Source organism: Stigmatopora argus, chromosome 3 (assembly GCF_051989625.1).
Source record: "Stigmatopora argus isolate UIUO_Sarg chromosome 3, RoL_Sarg_1.0, whole genome shotgun sequence".
Lineage (NCBI taxonomy): Eukaryota > Metazoa > Chordata > Actinopteri > Syngnathiformes > Syngnathidae > Stigmatopora > Stigmatopora argus.
Window position 1 is genome coordinate 4,702,142 of NC_135389.1, and position 18,962 is coordinate 4,721,103.

At 40.5% G+C, this 18,962-nt stretch overlaps 1 protein-coding gene and 21 non-coding genes across 26 annotated transcripts in view; 6 read left to right on the top strand and 16 right to left on the bottom strand.

The window, feature by feature from the left end:
• poglut3 (protein O-glucosyltransferase 3) overlaps window positions 1–18,962 on the bottom strand; it is a 105,016-nt gene that overhangs the window by 25,806 nt on the left and 60,248 nt on the right. The gene's annotated exons all lie outside the window — the stretch shown is intronic.
• Window positions 1,857–1,929, bottom strand: trnaa-agc (transfer RNA alanine (anticodon AGC)). Its single transcript has one exon. It is a non-coding gene; the product is annotated as a tRNA-Ala (tRNA).
• trnaa-ugc (transfer RNA alanine (anticodon UGC)) lies at window positions 2,869–2,941 on the bottom strand. Its single transcript has one exon. It is a non-coding gene; the product is annotated as a tRNA-Ala (tRNA).
• Window positions 3,416–3,488, bottom strand: trnaa-agc (transfer RNA alanine (anticodon AGC)). Its single transcript has one exon. It is a non-coding gene; the product is annotated as a tRNA-Ala (tRNA).
• trnaa-ugc (transfer RNA alanine (anticodon UGC)) lies at window positions 4,391–4,463 on the bottom strand. Its single transcript has one exon. It is a non-coding gene; the product is annotated as a tRNA-Ala (tRNA).
• On the bottom strand, window positions 4,938–5,010 carry trnaa-agc (transfer RNA alanine (anticodon AGC)). Its single transcript has one exon. It is a non-coding gene; the product is annotated as a tRNA-Ala (tRNA).
• Window positions 5,913–5,985, bottom strand: trnaa-ugc (transfer RNA alanine (anticodon UGC)). Its single transcript has one exon. It is a non-coding gene; the product is annotated as a tRNA-Ala (tRNA).
• On the bottom strand, window positions 6,460–6,532 carry trnaa-agc (transfer RNA alanine (anticodon AGC)). Its single transcript has one exon. It is a non-coding gene; the product is annotated as a tRNA-Ala (tRNA).
• On the bottom strand, window positions 7,435–7,507 carry trnaa-ugc (transfer RNA alanine (anticodon UGC)). The gene has a single exon. It is a non-coding gene; the product is annotated as a tRNA-Ala (tRNA).
• On the bottom strand, window positions 7,982–8,054 carry trnaa-agc (transfer RNA alanine (anticodon AGC)). The gene has a single exon. It is a non-coding gene; the product is annotated as a tRNA-Ala (tRNA).
• On the top strand, window positions 9,135–9,216 carry trnas-gcu (transfer RNA serine (anticodon GCU)). Its single transcript has one exon. It is a non-coding gene; the product is annotated as a tRNA-Ser (tRNA).
• trnaa-agc (transfer RNA alanine (anticodon AGC)) lies at window positions 9,505–9,577 on the bottom strand. Its single transcript has one exon. It is a non-coding gene; the product is annotated as a tRNA-Ala (tRNA).
• On the bottom strand, window positions 11,028–11,100 carry trnaa-agc (transfer RNA alanine (anticodon AGC)). Its single transcript has one exon. It is a non-coding gene; the product is annotated as a tRNA-Ala (tRNA).
• Window positions 12,004–12,076, bottom strand: trnaa-ugc (transfer RNA alanine (anticodon UGC)). The gene has a single exon. It is a non-coding gene; the product is annotated as a tRNA-Ala (tRNA).
• trnan-guu (transfer RNA asparagine (anticodon GUU)) lies at window positions 12,181–12,262 on the top strand. Its single transcript has one exon. It is a non-coding gene; the product is annotated as a tRNA-Asn (tRNA).
• Window positions 12,551–12,623, bottom strand: trnaa-agc (transfer RNA alanine (anticodon AGC)). The gene has a single exon. It is a non-coding gene; the product is annotated as a tRNA-Ala (tRNA).
• Window positions 13,721–13,802, top strand: trnas-gcu (transfer RNA serine (anticodon GCU)). Its single transcript has one exon. It is a non-coding gene; the product is annotated as a tRNA-Ser (tRNA).
• Window positions 15,067–15,139, bottom strand: trnaa-ugc (transfer RNA alanine (anticodon UGC)). Its single transcript has one exon. It is a non-coding gene; the product is annotated as a tRNA-Ala (tRNA).
• On the top strand, window positions 15,244–15,325 carry trnas-gcu (transfer RNA serine (anticodon GCU)). The gene has a single exon. It is a non-coding gene; the product is annotated as a tRNA-Ser (tRNA).
• Window positions 15,614–15,686, bottom strand: trnaa-agc (transfer RNA alanine (anticodon AGC)). The gene has a single exon. It is a non-coding gene; the product is annotated as a tRNA-Ala (tRNA).
• trnas-gcu (transfer RNA serine (anticodon GCU)) lies at window positions 16,786–16,867 on the top strand. The gene has a single exon. It is a non-coding gene; the product is annotated as a tRNA-Ser (tRNA).
• Window positions 18,307–18,388, top strand: trnas-gcu (transfer RNA serine (anticodon GCU)). Its single transcript has one exon. It is a non-coding gene; the product is annotated as a tRNA-Ser (tRNA).

Here is an 18,962-nt window from a genome sequence, read left to right on the forward strand (position 1 = left end):
GCCAGCAAACCCATATTTGTTTATCCATAAATTTAGGTGTTTAACCCTTGTAGCGCTTTGATTTTCAAATTTCTTTTCCGCGGAAGGACACACGTAACACACGCAACACGTAACACACGCAACACAAATGTATACCCTAGCTTGATATACTGTCAGAGTTATATTTGTACCTTTCCGGACCACAGTACAGGACACCCCGAACTGCCCCAAGTTTTATAGACTCATGCTCTGTCTCGTTACCTGGCAGCGACTAGTATACCCAGGGTTTGTAACGCAGTCCCCTGGACGCGTGTCGCAGTCCCCTGGATGCGAGTCACATTTAAAAAAAATGGACTTACCAGATATGACACCAGATGTCTCTTTCAGAGTGTTAGTCGTCAACCGTCGAGAACCCAAGTCGCCTCGTCGAGTAATCCAGCCCGGAAAGGGTATTTAAGCGCCGTGCACGGTCTTTCCAGATATCGAACGGAAGCGATCCGGCCCGTGGGGGTGCAATGTTGGGGTAATCATTATTATAAATGTGTTTGCAATGAATATAGAGCCTTATAATATACATGCTTACTATATTAATCAATATATTTGCTCATCCTAAATGTGTAACTATATTAAACAATATATATATGTGTTTGATCGCCTTTATGTTAGAGTTGAATTAATATGTGAAGCAAACGCTTGCGCCAAGGTCGCTCTCCAGGACAGCGAGAGATACAAGTTCGAAAGGACATAAAACAATCCACTGAGTTCTTGCTCCGAGGACTGATTACTGGAAGATACGCGTCGACCCCTTCCCCAGATGCGAGTTCAACAGGGAAGATCGGTGAAGGACGCTTAAATTGTTGTTGGCTCAACGGATGGCTATCAATCAACTTGTATATTGTTTTAATTTGTGACGCCAGGTTGACGCTTGGTTTGCTTGATTATGGAATTGTTTTGTTTCTTGCTTACGCAAATGGAATCGATAACCTTGTAATTGTTTTGATTTGAAGCCTTAAATAGGCAGGACATAATGCCGGTCTTTAGAATAATCTTGGGTGGGGCGAGCTGCCGGATGTATTCTCTCTTGCAAGAATTAAATGTGATGTGACTACAGATGCCTTTTTTATTGAAAGCTGAATTGGGAAAACCTAAGGAATAAACCTACATATATAAAACGAGACACAAGCGATACGGCTTGTTCCACAGATACTAATTATTGTTTTTGATGACGAGGCGGGGAAAGGCAAAACGTGCTGTTTTGTAAATGATAGCGGTCCTCGGCTGGTTGATAGGAGCGAGGCGATGGGCTGTTTTATTCTAAAAACAAGACGGGCCTGCTCAAAATGATTTGAATGAGGATGTTGAGCTAAATTTTAAACCAGAGATCACATTCTTTGTGAATGAATTCAATTGGAATTTTTTTTGTATGATGCTGAAAGTTGTAAAACGGCAATTAAAATGGTTATTTCCAAGTCCTAGGCATACTTTGTTAATAGTACCTAAATGTACTGTCAATTTAATGGAATGAAATGGCTTATTGCGGATTATCTTGGTTATCTTGGTAACCTACTATTATTGGATGAACCTAACAGTGTGTTTTCTCTAATGTCTCTCTGTGCCAGTTAGCATGGGTGAAGTTTGATCTTCAACATCATAACACACCATTAGAAAAGGACCTACCTACACTTAAGAAGCGTGAGTGGCATTTTTACTTACGATTTTTTCTCTGCGCCATTGTGCCCACAATACTAAAAATGCATCCACAATGGGCCTATTCATTTCCTGCAAAATGATACTGCCTTCGACCATTTCCAGAAATACAAATTTAAAACAAAAACAGACTTGGTGCTTTGACCAAGGGAACAAAAGTAGGTTCCTCATGGAGAATGTGGGCATCGATCCCACTGCCTCTCACATGCTAAGCGAGCGCTCTACCACTTGAGCTAATTCCCCGTCAAACAATATATCCCCTTCAAACAATATATCCCCTTCAAACAATATATGCCCTTCAAACACTATATGCCCTTCTGATCTCTTTGTTGAAGGACGTCAATAAAAACAATGACATTGATCAAATTTCTTCAATGTTACACCAAATATTCAATGTCCAGACCTAAATTTCACGAAAACACAGACATGCTTCTAAAGACTTGTCTCTTTCAGTAATAAAGGCACTGTGAAGTTGCAATTGGAAACTGGGGGTAATTTGTCATTCTTCCTTGATCTGCAGGTCTGCTAGAAATTCAATGTGGAGTCCTTAATGTTTGTGGATGTTATGCATTGTCCTAACCGAAAAAACGGCACCTGTCTGTTAAATACAGTTCACCTTTTGGTTTAGTAACGATACTCAAAGCGTTTCTGCATTCAGACATCATTCATGGCATTTTAGACAAGTAAACACTCACATAGTGAGGAATGTGAGGACCAGGGGTGCTATCTCTCCTGAGGAAAGAATTTACACTCTCCCCAGAATCAATTCCTGAAGTACAGAAAACTTGGTAAGGCAAAGTCTTGGATACATTACAGACTTTTTTAAGCATGGGTGCTAACTTTAACCAAGGTATTGACTCTGGTCAAATCTGCCCACCTTAACAACGATGGGCACTAATTGGGGCAACAGAACTCTTGCAAAACATTGTGTCTTTGAATGTTTTCAGAAAAAAAGAATCATAAAAGCCCAAAAATTGGTAAAGATTAGTCTAGTCACGAGATTAGGGTATAGTTTTTCATCGTACAAAGTCTGCTGGGATAGGCTCAAGCACCCTGTTACCCTGAACAGAAAAAGCAGTGTTAAAAATGAATGAATGATAAATTTCGACCACATATTGAAAGTCAAATTTTCTAAAAGCCAAGCATGCTAAATCATCCAAGCAACGACAAAAAGGAGCTGATTGGAGAATGTGGGCATCGATCCCACTGCCTCTCACATGCAAAGCGAGCGCTCTACCACTTGAGCTAATTCCCCTCCTGCTGTACAGTCTTTGCACGAGAAAATAAGTTATCATATTCTAGGGATTCGAGGGCAATATGTGACTCTCATTGATTCCCACGTACCTCAACCTAACAGGCTGTGAGGTGACCGAGAGGTTAAGGTGATGGACTGCTAATCCATTGTGTTCTACATGCATGGGTTCGAAACCCATCCTCATCGTGTGTTTTCTCTAATGTCTCTCTGTGCCAGTTAGCATGGGTGAAGTTTGATCTTCAACATCATAACACACCATTAGAAAAGGACCTACCTACACTTAAGAAGCGTGAGTGACATTTTTACTTACGATTTTTTCTCTGCGCCATTGTGCCCACAATACTAAAAATGCATCCACAATGGGCCTATTCATTTCCTGCAAAATGATACTGCCTTCGACCATTTCCAGAAATACAAATTTAAAACAAAAACAGACTTGGTGCTTTGACCAAGGGAACAAAAGTAGGTTCCTCATGGAGAATGTGGGCATCGATCCCACTGCCTCTCACATGCTAAGCGAGCGCTCTACCACTTGAGCTAATTCCCCTTCAAACAATATATGCCCTTCAAACACTATATGCCCTTCTGATCTCTTTGTTGAAGGACGTCAATAAAAACAATGACATTGATCAAATTTCTTCAATGTTACACCAAATATTCAATGTCCAGACCTAAATTTCACGAAAACACAGACATGCTTCTAAAGACTTGTCTCTTTCAGTAATAAAGGCACTGTGAAGTTGCAATTGGAAACTGGGGGTAATTTGTCATTCTTCCTTGATCTGTGGGTCTGCTCGAAATTCAATGTGGAGTCCTTACTGTTTGTGGATGTTATGCATTGTCCTTACAGAATAAACGGCACCTGTCTGTTAAATACAGTTCACCTTTTGGTTTAGTAATGATACTCAAAGCATTTCTGCATTCAGACATCATCCATGGCATTTTATACAAGTAAACACTCACATAGTGAGGAATGTGAGGACCAGGGGTGCTATCTCTCCTGAGGAAAGAATTTACACTCTCCCCAGAATCAATTCCTCAAGTACAGAAAACTTGGTAAGGCAAAGTCTTGGATACATTACAGACTTTTTTAAGCATGGGTGCTAACTTTAATCAAGGTATTGACTCTGGTCCAATCTGCCCACCTTAACAACGATGGGCACTAATTGGGGCAACAGAACTCTTGCAAAACATTGTGTCTTTGAATGTTTTCAGAAAAAAGAATCATAAAAGCCCAAAAACTGGTAAAGATTAGTTTAGTCACGAGATTAGGGTATAGTTTTTCATCGTACAAAGTCTGCTGGGATAGGCTCAAGCACCCTGTTACCCTGAACAGAAAAAGCAGTGTTAAAAATGAATGAATGATACATTTCGACCACATATTGAAAGTCAAATTTTCTAAAAGCCAAGCATGCTAAATCATCCAAGCGACGACAAAAAGGAGCTGATTGGAGAATGTGGGCATCGATCCCACTGCCTCTCACATGCAAAGCGAGCGCTCTACCACTTGAGCTAATTCCCCTCCTGCTGTACAGTCTTTGCACGAGAAAATAAGTTATCATATTCTAGGGATTCGAGGGCAATATGTGACTCTCATTGATTCCCACGTACCTCAACATAACAGGCTGTGAGGTGACCGAGAGGTTAAGGTGATGGACTGCTAATCCATTGTGTTCTACATGCATGGGTTCGAAACCCATCCTCATCGTGTGTTTTCTCTAATGTCTCTCTGTGCCAGTTAGCATGGGTGAAGTTTGATCTTCAACATCATAACACACCATTAGAAAAGGACCTACCTACACTTAAGAAGCGTGAGTGACATTTTTACTTACGATTTTTTCTCTGCGCCATTGTGCCCACAATACTAAAAATGCATCCACAATGGGCCTATTCATTTCCTGCAAAATGATACTGCCTTCGACCATTTCCAGAAATACAAATTTAAAACAAAAACAGACTTGGTGCTTTGACCAAGGGAACAAAAGTTGGTTCCTCATGGAGAATGTGGGCATCGATCCCACTGCCTCTCACATGCTAAGCGAGCGCTCTACCACTTGAGCTAATTCCCCTTCAAACAATATATGCCCTTCAAACACTATATGCCCTTCTGATCTCTTTGTTGAAGGACGTCAATAAAAACAATGACATTGATCAAATTTCTTCAATGTTACACCAAATATTCAATGTCCAGACCTAAATTTCACGAAAACACAGACATGCTTCTAAAGACTTGTCTCTTTCAGTAATAAAGGCACTGTGAAGTTGCAATTGGAAACTGGGGGTAATTTGTCATTCTTCCTTGATCTGTGGGTCTGCTCGAAATTCAATGTGGAGTCCTTACTGTTTGTGGATGTTATGCATTGTCCTTACAGAATAAACGGCACCTGTCTGTTAAATACAGTTCACCTTTTGGTTTAGTAATGATACTCAAAGCATTTCTGCATTCAGACATCATCCATGGCATTTTATACAAGTAAACACTCACATAGTGAGGAATGTGAGGACCAGGGGTGCTATCTCTCCTGAGGAAAGAATTTACACTCTCCCCAGAATCAATTCCTCAAGTACAGAAAACTTGGTAAGGCAAAGTCTTGGATACATTACAGACTTTTTTAAGCATGGGTGCTAACTTTAATCAAGGTATTGACTCTGGTCCAATCTGCCCACCTTAACAACGATGGGCACTAATTGGGGCAACAGAACTCTTGCAAAACATTGTGTCTTTGAATGTTTTCAGAAAAAAGAATCATAAAAGCCCAAAAACTGGTAAAGATTAGTTTAGTCACGAGATTAGGGTATAGTTTTTCATCGTACAAAGTCTGCTGGGATAGGCTCAAGCACCCTGTTACCCTGAACAGAAAAAGCAGTGTTAAAAATGAATGAATGATACATTTCGACCACATATTGAAAGTCAAATTTTCTAAAAGCCAAGCATGCTAAATCATCCAAGCGACGACAAAAAGGAGCTGATTGGAGAATGTGGGCATCGATCCCACTGCCTCTCACATGCAAAGCGAGCGCTCTACCACTTGAGCTAATTCCCCTCCTGCTGTACAGTCTTTGCACGAGAAAATAAGTTATCATATTCTAGGGATTCGAGGGCAATATGTGACTCTCATTGATTCCCACGTACCTCAACATAACAGGCTGTGAGGTGACCGAGAGGTTAAGGTGATGGACTGCTAATCCATTGTGTTCTACATGCATGGGTTCGAAACCCATCCTCATCGTGTGTTTTCTCTAATGTCTCTCTGTGCCAGTTAGCATGGGTGAAGTTTGATCTTCAACATCATAACACACCATTAGAAAAGGACCTACCTACACTTAAGAAGCGTGAGTGACATTTTTACTTACGATTTTTTCTCTGCGCCATTGTGCCCACAATACTAAAAATGCATCCACAATGGGCCTATTCATTTCCTGCAAAATGATACTGCCTTCGACCATTTCCAGAAATACAAATTTAAAACAAAAACAGACTTGGTGCTTTGACCAAGGGAACAAAAGTTGGTTCCTCATGGAGAATGTGGGCATCGATCCCACTGCCTCTCACATGCTAAGCGAGCGCTCTACCACTTGAGCTAATTCCCCTTCAAACAATATATGCCCTTCAAACACTATATGCCCTTCTGATCTCTTTGTTGAAGGACGTCAATAAAAACAATGACATTGATCAAATTTCTTCAATGTTACACCAAATATTCAATGTCCAGACCTAAATTTCACGAAAACACAGACATGCTTCTAAAGACTTGTCTCTTTCAGTAATAAAGGCACTGTGAAGTTGCAATTGGAAACTGGGGGTAATTTGTCATTCTTCCTTGATCTGTGGGTCTGCTCGAAATTCAATGTGGAGTCCTTACTGTTTGTGGATGTTATGCATTGTCCTTACAGAATAAACGGCACCTGTCTGTTAAATACAGTTCACCTTTTGGTTTAGTAATGATACTCAAAGCATTTCTGCATTCAGACATCATCCATGGCATTTTATACAAGTAAACACTCACATAGTGAGGAATGTGAGGACCAGGGGTGCTATCTCTCCTGAGGAAAGAATTTACACTCTCCCCAGAATCAATTCCTCAAGTACAGAAAACTTGGTAAGGCAAAGTCTTGGATACATTACAGACTTTTTTAAGCATGGGTGCTAACTTTAATCAAGGTATTGACTCTGGTCCAATCTGCCCACCTTAACAACGATGGGCACTAATTGGGGCAACAGAACTCTTGCAAAACATTGTGTCTTTGAATGTTTTCAGAAAAAAGAATCATAAAAGCCCAAAAACTGGTAAAGATTAGTTTAGTCACGAGATTAGGGTATAGTTTTTCATCGTACAAAGTCTGCTGGGATAGGCTCAAGCACCCTGTTACCCTGAACAGAAAAAGCAGTGTTAAAAATGAATGAATGATACATTTCGACCACATATTGAAAGTCAAATTTTCTAAAAGCCAAGCATGCTAAATCATCCAAGCGACGACAAAAAGGAGCTGATTGGAGAATGTGGGCATCGATCCCACTGCCTCTCACATGCAAAGCGAGCGCTCTACCACTTGAGCTAATTCCCCTCCTGCTGTACAGTCTTTGCACGAGAAAATAAGTTATCATATTCTAGGGATTCGAGGGCAATATGTGACTCTCATTGATTCCCACGTACCTCAACATAACAGGCTGTGAGGTGACCGAGAGGTTAAGGTGATGGACTGCTAATCCATTGTGTTCTACATGCATGGGTTCGAAACCCATCCTCATCGTGTGTTTTCTCTAATGTCTCTCTGTGCCAGTTAGCATGGGTGAAGTTTGATCTTCAACATCATAACACACCATTAGAAAAGGACCTACCTACACTTAAGAAGCGTGAGTGACATTTTTACTTACGATTTTTTCTCTGCGCCATTGTGCCCACAATACTAAAAATGCATCCACAATGGGCCTATTCATTTCCTGCAAAATGATACTGCCTTCGACCATTTCCAGAAATACAAATTTAAAACAAAAACAGACTTGGTGCTTTGACCAAGGGAACAAAAGTTGGTTCCTCATGGAGAATGTGGGCATCGATCCCACTGCCTCTCACATGCTAAGCGAGCGCTCTACCACTTGAGCTAATTCCCCTTCAAACAATATATGCCCTTCAAACACTATATGCCCTTCTGATCTCTTTGTTGAAGGACGTCAATAAAAACAATGACATTGATCAAATTTCTTCAATGTTACACCAAATATTCAATGTCCAGACCTAAATTTCACGAAAACACAGACATGCTTCTAAAGACTTGTCTCTTTCAGTAATAAAGGCACTGTGAAGTTGCAATTGGAAACTGGGGGTAATTTGTCATTCTTCCTTGATCTGTGGGTCTGCTCGAAATTCAATGTGGAGTCCTTACTGTTTGTGGATGTTATGCATTGTCCTTACAGAATAAACGGCACCTGTCTGTTAAATACAGTTCACCTTTTGGTTTAGTAATGATACTCAAAGCATTTCTGCATTCAGACATCATCCATGGCATTTTATACAAGTAAACACTCACATAGTGAGGAATGTGAGGACCAGGGGTGCTATCTCTCCTGAGGAAAGAATTTACACTCTCCCCAGAATCAATTCCTCAAGTACAGAAAACTTGGTAAGGCAAAGTCTTGGATACATTACAGACTTTTTTAAGCATGGGTGCTAACTTTAATCAAGGTATTGACTCTGGTCCAATCTGCCCACCTTAACAACGATGGGCACTCATTGGGGCAACAGAACTCTTGCAAAACATTGTGTCTTTGAATGTTTTCAGAAAAAAGAATCATAAAAGCCCAAAAACTGGTAAAGATTAGTTTAGTCACGAGATTAGGGTATAGTTTTTCATCGTACAAAGTCTGCTGGGATAGGCTCAAGCACCCTGCTACCCTGAACAGAAAAAGCAGTGTTAAAAATGAATGAATGATACATTTCGACCACATATTGAAAGTCAAATTTTCTTAAAAGCCAAGCATGCTAAATCATCCAAGCGACGACAAAAAGGAGCTGATTGGAGAATGTGGGCATCGATATCACTGCCTCTCACATGCAAAGCGAGCGCTCTACCACTTGAGCTAATTCCCCTCCTGCTGTACAGTCTTTGCACGAGAAAATAAGTTATCATATTCTAGGGATTCGAGGGCAATATGTGACTCTCATTGATTCCCACGTACCTCAACATAATAGGCTGTGAGGTGACCGAGAGGTTAAGGTGATGGACTGCTAATCCATTGTGTTCTACACGCATGGGTTCGAAACCCATCCTCATCGTGTGTTTTCTCTAATGTCTCTCTGTGCCAGTTAGCATGGGTGAAGTTTGATCTTCAACATCATAACACACCATTAGAAAAGGACCTACCTACACTTAAGAAGCGTGAGTGGCATTTTTACTTAGGATTTTTTCTCTGCGCCATTGTGCCCACAATACTAAAAATGCATCCACAATGGGCCTATTCATTTCCTGCAAAATGATAATGCCTTCGACCATTTCCAGAAATACAAATTTAAAACAAAAACAGACTTGGTGCTTTGACCAAGGGAACAAAAGTAGGTTCCTCATGGAGAATGTGGGCATCGATCCCACTGCCTCTCACATGCTAAGCGAGCGCTCTACCACTTGAGCTAATTCCCCTTCAAACACTATGTGCCCTTCAAACACTATATGCCCTTCTGATCTCTTTGTTGAAGGACGTCAATAAAAACAATGACATTGATCAAATTTCTTCAATGTTACACCAAATATTCAATATCCAGACCTAAATTTCACGAAAACACAGACATGCTTCTAAAGACTTGTCTCTTTCAGTAATAAAGGCACTGTGAAGTTGCAATTGGAAACTGGGGGTAATTTGTCATTCTTCCTTGATCTGTAGGTCTGCTAGAAATTCAATGTGGAGTCCTTAATGTTTGTGGATGTTATGCATTGTCCTAACAGAAAAAACGGCACCTGTCTGTTAAATACAGTTCACCTTTTGGTTTAGTAACGATACTCAAAGCGTTTCTGCATTCAGACATCATCCATGGCATTTTAGACAAGTAAACACTCACATAGTGAGGAATGTGAGGACCAGGGGTGCTATCTCTCCTGAGGAAAGAATTTACACTCTCCCCAGAATCAATTCCTCAAGTACAGAAAACTTGGTAAGGCAAAGTCTTGGATACATTACATACTTTTTTAAGCATGGGTGCTAACTTTAACCAAGGTATTGACTCTGGTCAAATCTGCCCACCTTAACAACGATGGGCACTAATTGGGGAAACAGAACTCTTGGAAAACATTGTGTCTTTGAATGTTTTCAGAAAAAAAGAATCATAAAAGCCCAAAAATTGGTAAAGATTAGTCTAGTCACGAGATTAGGGTATAGTTTTTCATCGTACAAAGTCTGCTGGGATAGGCTCAAGCACCCTGTTACCCTGAACAGAAAAAGCAGTGTTAAAAATGAATGAATGATAAATTTCGACCACATATTGAAAGTCAAATTTTCTAAAAGCCAAGCATGCTAAATCATCCAAGCGACGACAAAAAGGAGCTGATTGGAGAATGTGGGCATCGATCCCACTGCCTCTCACATGCAAAACGAGCGCTCTACCACTTGAGCTAATTCCCCTCCTGCTGTACAGTCTTTGCACGAGAAAATAAGTTATCATATTCTAGGGATTCGAGGGCAATATGTGACTCTCATTGATTCCCACGTACCTCAACATAACAGGCTGTGAGGTGACCGAGAGGTTAAGGTGATGGACTGCTAATCCATTGTGTTCTACATGCATGTGTTCGAAACCCATCCTCATCGTGTGTTTTCTCTAATGTCTCTCTGTGCCAGTTAGCATGGGTGAAGTTTGATCTTCAACATCATAACACACCATTAGAAAAGGACCTACCTACACTTAAGAAGCGTGAGTGACATTTTTACTTACGATTTTTTCTCTGCGCCATTGTGCCCACAATACTAAAAATGCATCCACAATGGGCCTATTCATTTCCTGCAAAATGATACTGCCTTCGACCATTTCCAGAAATACAAATTTAAAACAAAAACAGACTTGGTGCTTTGACCAAGGGAACAAAAGTAGGTTCCTCATGGAGAATGTGGGCATCGATCCCACTGCCTCTCACATGCTAAGCGAGCGCTCTACCACTTGAGCTAATTCCCCTTCAAACAATATATGCCCTTCAAACACTATATGCCCTTCTGATCTCTTTGTTGAAGGACGTCAATAAAAACAATGACATTGATCAAATTTCTTCAATGTTACACCAAATATTCAATGTCCAGACCTAAATTTCACGAAAACACAGACATGCTTCTAAAGACTTGTCTCTTTCAGTAATAAAGGCACTGTGAAGTTGCAATTGGAAACTGGGGGTAATTTGTCATTCTTCCTTGATCTGTGGGTCTGCTCGAAATTCAATGTGGAGTCCTTACTGTTTGTGGATGTTATGCATTGTCCTTACAGAATAAACGGCACCTGTCTGTTAAATACAGTTCACCTTTTGGTTTAGTAATGATACTCAAAGCATTTCTGCATTCAGACATCATCCATGGCATTTTATACAAGTAAACACTCACATAGTGAGGAATGTGAGGACCAGGGGTGCTATCTCTCCTGAGGAAAGAATTTACACTCTCCCCAGAATCAAATCCTCAAGTACAGAAAACTTGGTAAGGCAAAGTCTTGGATACATTACAGACTTTTTTAAGCATGGGTGCTAACTTTAATCAAGGTATTGACTCTGGTCCAAACTGCCCACCTTAACAACGATGGGCACTCATTGGGGCAACAGAACTCTTGCAAAACATTGTGTCTTTGAATGTTTTCAGAAAAAAGAATCATAAAAGCCCAAAAACTGGTAAAGATTAGTTTAGTCACGAGATTAGGGTATAGTTTTTCATCGTACAAAGTCTGCTGGGATAGGCTCAAGCACCCTGCTACCCTGAACAGAAAAAGCAGTGTTAAAAATGAATGAATGATACATTTCGACCACATATTGAAAGTCAAATTTTCTTAAAAGCCAAGCATGCTAAATCATCCAAGCGACGACAAAAAGGAGCTGATTGGAGAATGTGGGCATCGATCCCACTGCCTCTCACATGCAAAGCGAGCGCTCTACCACTTGAGCTAATTCCCCTCCTGCTGTACAGTCTTTGCATGAGAAAATAAGTTATCATATTCTAGGGATTCGAGGGCAATATGTGACTCTCATTGATTCCCACGTACCTCAACATAATAGGCTGTGAGGTGACCGAGAGGTTAAGGTGATGGACTGTTAATCCATTGTGTTCTACACGCATGGGTTCGAAACCCATCCTCATCGTGTGTTTTCTCTAATGTCTCTCTGTGCCAGTTAGCATGGGTGAAGTTTGATCTTCAACATCATAACACACCATTAGAAAAGGACCTACCTACACTTAAGAAGCGTGAGTGGCATTTTTACTTACGATTTTTTCTCTGCGCCATTGTGCCCACAATACTAAAAATGCATCCACAATGGGCCTATTCATTTCCTGCAAAATGATACTGCCTTCGACCATTTCCAGAAATACAAATTTAAAACAAAAACAGACTTGGTGCTTTGACCAAGGGAACAAAAGTAGGTTCCTCATGGAGAATGTGGGCATCGATCCCACTGCCTCTCACATGCTAAGCGAGCGCTCTACCACTTGAGCTAATTCCCCGTCAAACAATATATCCCCTTCAAACAATATATGCCCTTCAAACACTATATGCCCTTCTGATCTCTTTGTTGAAGGACGTCAATAAAAACAATGACATTGATCAAATTTCTTCAATGTTACACCGAATATTCAATGTCCAGACCTAAATTTCACGAAAACACAGACATGCTTCTAAAGACTTGTCTCTTTCAGTAATAAAGGCACTGTGAAGTTACAATTGGAAACTGGGGGTAATTTGTCATTCTTCCTTGATCTGTAGGTCTGCTAGAAATTCAATGTGGAGTCCTTAATGTTTGTGGATGTTATGCATTGTCCTAACCGAAAAAACGGCACCTGTCTGTTAAATACAGTTCACCTTTTGGTTTAGTAACGATACTCAAAGCGTTTCTGCATTCAGACATCATTCATGGCATTTTAGACAAGTAAACACTCTCATAGTGAGGAATGTGAGGACCAGGGGTGCTATCTCTGCTGAGGAAAGAATTTACACTCTCCCCAGAATCAATTCCTGAAGTACAGAAAACTTGGTAAGGCAAAGTCTTGGATACATTACAGACTTTTTAAAGCATGGGTGCTAACTTTAACCAAGGTATTGACTCTGGTCAAATCTGCCCACCTTAACAACGATGGGCACTAATTGGGGCAACAGAACTCTTGCAAAACATTGTGTCTTTGAATGTTTTCAGAAAAAAAGAATCATAAAAGCCCCAAAATTGGTAAAGATTAGTCTAGTCACGAGATTAGGGTATAGTTTTTCATCGTACAAAGTCTGCTGGGATAAGCTCAAGCACCCTGCTACCCTGAACAGAAAAAGCAGTGTTAAAAATGAATGAATGATAAATTTCGACCACATATTGAAAGTCAAATTTTCTTAAAAGCCAAGCATGCTAAATCATCCAAGCGACGACAAAAAGTAGTTGATTGGAGAATGTGGGCATCGATCCCACTGCCTCTCACATGCAAAGCGAGCACTCTACCACTTGAGCTAATTCCCCTCCTGCTGTAGACTTTGCACAAGAAAATAAGTTATTATATTCTAGGGATTCGAGGGCAATATGTGACTCTCATTGATTCCCACGTACCTCAAAATCATAGGCGATGAGGTGACCGAGAGGTTAAGGTGATGGACTGCTAATCCATTGTGTTCTACACGCATGGGTTCAAATCCCATCCTCTTCGTGTATTTTCTGTAATGTCTCTCTGTGCCAGTTAGCATGGGTGAAGTTTGATATTCAACATCATAACACACCATTCGAAAAGGACCTACCTACACTTAAGAAGCGTGAGTGGCATTTTTACTTACGATTTTTTCTCTGCGCCATTGTGCCCACAATACTAAAAATGTATCCACAATGGGTCTATTCATTTCCTGCAAAATGATACTGCCTTCGACCATTTCCAGAAATACAAATTTAAAACAAAAACAGACTTGGTGCTTTGACCAAGGGAACAAAAGTAGGTTCCTCATGGAGAATGTGGGCATCGACCCCACTGCCTCTCATATGCTAAGCGAGCGCTCTACCACTTGAGCTAATTCCCCTTCAAACAATATATGCCCTTCAAACACTATATGCCCTTCTGATCTCTTTGTTGAAGGACGTCAATAAAAACAATGACATTGATCAAATTTCTTCAATGTTACACCAAATATTCAATGTCCAGACCTAAATTTCACGAAAACACAGACATGCTTCTAAAGACTTGTCTCTTTCAGTAATAAAGGCACTGTGAAGTTGCAATTGGAAACTGGGGGTAATTTGTCATTCTTCCTTGATCTGTGGGTCTGCTCGAAATTCAATGTGGAATCCTTACTGTTTGTGGATGTTATGCATTGTCCTTACAGAATAAACGGCACCTGTCTGTTAAATACAGTTCACCTTTTGGTTTAGTAATGATACTCAAAGCGTTTCTGCATTCAGACATCATCCATGGCATTTTATACAAGTAAACACTCACATAGTGAGGAATGTGAGGACCAGGGGTGCTATCTCTCCTGAGGAAAGAATTTACACTCTCCCCAGAATCAATTCCTGAAGTACAGAAAACTTGGTAAGGCAAAGTCTTGGATACATTACAGACTTTTTTAAGCATGGGTGCTAACTTTAATCAAGGTATTGACTCTGGTCCAATCTGCCCACCTTAACAACGATGGGCACTAATTGGGGCAACAGAACTCTTGCAAAACATTGTGTCTTTGAATGTTTTCAGAAAAAAGAATCATAAAAGCCCAAAAACTGGTAAAGATTAGTTTAGTCACGAGATTAGGGTATAGTTTTTCATCGTACAAAGTCTGCTGGAATAGGCTCAAGCACCCTGCTACCCTGAACAGAAAAAGCAGTGTTAAAAATGAATGAATGATACATTTCGACCACATATTGAAAGTCAAATTTTCTTAAAAGCCAAGCATGCTAAATCATCCAAGCGACGACAAAAAGGAGCTGATTGGAGAATGTGGGCATCGATCCCACTGCCTCTCACATGCAAAGCGAGCGCTCTACCACTTGAGCTAATTCCCCTCCTGCTGTACAGTCTTTGCACGAGAAAATAAGTTATCATATTCTAGGGATTCGAGGGCAATATGTGACTCTCATTGATTCCCACGTACCTCAACATAATAGGCTGTGAGGTGACCGAGAGGTTAAGGTGATGGACTGCTAATCCATTGTGTTCTACACGCATGGGTTCGAAACCCATCCTCATCGTGTGTTTTCTCTAATGTCTCTCTGTGCCAGTTAGCATGGGTGAAGTTTGATCTTCAACATCATAACACACCATTAGAAAAGGACCTACCTTCACTTAAGAAGCGTGAGTGGCATTTTTACTTACGATTTTTTCTCTGCGCCATTGTGCCCACAATACTAAAAATGCATCCACAATGGGCCTATTCATTTCCTGCAAAATGATACTGCCTTCGACCATTTCCAGAAATACAAATTTAAAACAAAAACAGACTTGGTGCTTTGACCAAGGGAACAAAAGTAGGTTCCTCATGGAGAATGTGGGCATCGATCCCACTGCCTCTCACATGCTAAGCGAGCGCTCTACCACTTGAGCTAATTCCCCGTCAAACAATATATCCCCTTCAAACAATATATGCCCTTCAAACACTATGTGCCCTTCTGATCTCTTTGTTGAAGGACGTCAATAAAAACAATGACATTGATCAAATTTCTTCAATGTTACACCGAATATTCAATGTCCAGACCTAAATTTCACGAAAACACAGACATGCTTCTAAAGACTTGTCTCTTTCAGTAATAAAGGCACTGTGAAGTTGCAATTGGAAACTGGGGGTAATTTGTCATTCTTCCTTGATCTGTAGGTCTGCTAGAAATTCAATGTGGAGTCCTTAATGTTTGTGGATGTTATGCATTGTCCTAACCGAAAAAACGGCACCTGTCTGTTAAATACAGTCCACCTTTTGGTTTAGTAACGATACTCAAAGCGTTTCTGCATTCAGACATCATTCATGGCATTTTAGACAAGTAAACACTCACTTAGTGAGGAATGTGAGGACCAGGGGTGCTATCTCTCCTGAGGAAAGAATTTACACTCTCCCCAGAATCAATTCCTGAAGTACAGAAAACTTGGTAAGGCAAAGTCTTGGATACATTACAGACTTTTTTAAGCATGGGTGCTAACTTTAACCAAGGTATTGACTCTGGTCAAATCTGCCCACCTTAACAACGATGGGCACTAATTGGGGCAACAGAACTCTTGCAAAACATTGTGTCTTTGAATGTTTTCAGAAAAAAAGAATCATAAAAGCCCCAAAATTGGTAAAGATTAGTCTAGTCACGAGATTAGGGTATAGTTTTTCATCGTACAAAGTCTGCTAGGATAGGCTCAAGCACCCTGCTACCCTGAACAGAAAAAGCAGTGTTAAAAATGAATGAATGATAAATTTCGACCACATATTGAAAGTCAAATTTTCTTAAAAGCCAAGCATGCTAAATCATCCAAGCGACGACAAAAAGTAGTTGATTGGAGAAATTGGGCATCGATCCCACTGCCTCTCACATGCAAAGCGAGTGCTCTACCACTTGAGCTAATTCCCCTCCTGCTATACAGTCTTTGCACGAGAAAATAAGTTATCATATTCTAGGGATTCGAGGGCAATATGTGACTCTCATTGATCCCCACGTAACTCAGTATCATAGGCGATGAGGTGACCGAGAGGTTAAGGTGATGGACTGCTAATCCATTGTGTTCTACACGCATGGGTTCGAATCCCATCCTCATCGTGTGTTTTCTGTAATGTCTCTCTGTGCCAGTTAGCATGGGTGAAGTTTGATCTTCAACATCATAACACACCATTCGAAAAGGACCTACCTACACTTAAGAAGCGTGAGTTGCATTTTTACTTAGGATTTTTTCTCTGCGCCATTGTGCCCACAATACTAAAAATGCATCCACAATGGGCCTATTCATTTCCTGCAAAATGATACTGCCTTCGACCATTTCCAGAAATACAAATTTAAAACAAAAACAGACTTGGTGCTTTGACCAAGGGAACAAAAGTAGGTTCCTCATGGAGAATGCGGGCATCGATCCCACTGCCTCTCACATGCTAAGCGAGCGCTCTACCACTTGAGCTAATTCCCCTTCAAACACTATATGCCCTCAAACACTATATGCCCTCCTGATCTCTTTGTTGAAGGACGTCAATAAAAACAATGACATTGATCAAATTTCTTCAATGTTACACCAAATATTCAATGTCCAGACCTAAATTTCACGAAAACACAGACATGCTTCTAAAGACTTGTCTCTTTCAGTAATAAAGGCACTGTGAAGTTGCAATCGGAAACTGGGGGTAATTTGTCATTCTTCCTTGATCTGTAGGTCTGCTAGAAATTCAATGTGGAATCCTTAATGTTTGTGGATGTTATGCATTGTCCTAACCGAAAAAACGGCACCTGTCTGTTAAATACAGTTCACCTTTTGGTTTAGTAACGATACTCAAAGCGTTTCTGCATTCAGACATCATTCATGGCATTTTAGACAAGTAAACACTCTCATAGTGAGGAATGTGAGGACCAGGGGTGCTATCTCTGCTGAGGAAAGAATTTACACTCTCCCCAGAATCAATTCCTGAAGTACAGAAAACTTGGTAAGGCAAAGTCTTGGATACATTACAGACTTTTTAAAGCATGGGTGCTAACTTTAACCAAGGTATTGACTCTGGTCAAATCTGCCCACCTTAACAACGATGGGCACTAATTGGGGCAACAGAACTCTTGCAAAACATTGTGTCTTTGAATGTTTTCAGAAAAAAAGAATCATAAAAGCCCCAAAATTGGTAAAGATTAGTCTAGTCACGAGATTAGGGTATAGTTTTTCATCGTACAAAGTCTGCTGGGATAAGCTCAAGCACCCTGCTACCCTGAACAGAAAAAGCAGTGTTAAAAATGAATGAATGATAAATTTCGACCACATATTGAAAGTCAAATTTTCTTAAAAGCTAAGCATGCTAAATCATCCAAGCGACGACAAAAAGTAGTTGATTGGAGAATGTGGGTATTGATCCCACTGCCTCTCACATGCAAAGCGAGCACTCTACCACTTGAGCTAATTCCCCTCCTGCTGTAGACTTTGCACAAGAAAATAAGTTATCATATTCTAGGGATTCGAGGGCAATATGTGACTCTCATTGATTCCCACGTACCTCAAAATCATAGGCGATGAGGTGACCGAGAGGTTAAGGTGATGGACTGCTAATCCATTGTGTTCTACACGCATGGGTTCGAATCCCATCCTCTTCGTGTATTTTCTGTAATGTCTCTCTGTGCCAGTTAGCATGGGTGAAGTTTGATATTCAACATCATAACACACCATTCGAAAAGGACCTACCTACACTTAAGAAGCGTGAGTGGCATTTTTACTTACGATTTTTTCTCTGCGCCATTGTGCCCACAATACTAAAAATGTATCCACAATGGGTCTATTCATTTCCTGCAAAATGATACTGCCTTCGACCATTTCCAGAAATACAAATTTAAAACAAAAACAGACTTGGTGCTTTGACCAAGGGAACAAAAGTAGGTTCCTCATGGAGAATGTGGGCATCGATCCCACTGCCTCTCATATGCTAAGCGAGCGCTCTACCACTTGAGCTAATTCCCCTTCAAACAATATATGCCCTTCAAACACTATATGCCCTTCTGATCTCTTTGTTGAAGGACGTCAATAAAAACAATGACATTGATCAAATTTCTTCAATGTTACACCAAATATTCAATGTCCAGACCTAAATTTCACGAAAACACAGACATGCTTCTAAAGACTTGTCTCTTTCAGTAATAAAGGCACTGTGAAGTTGCAATTGGAAACTGGGGG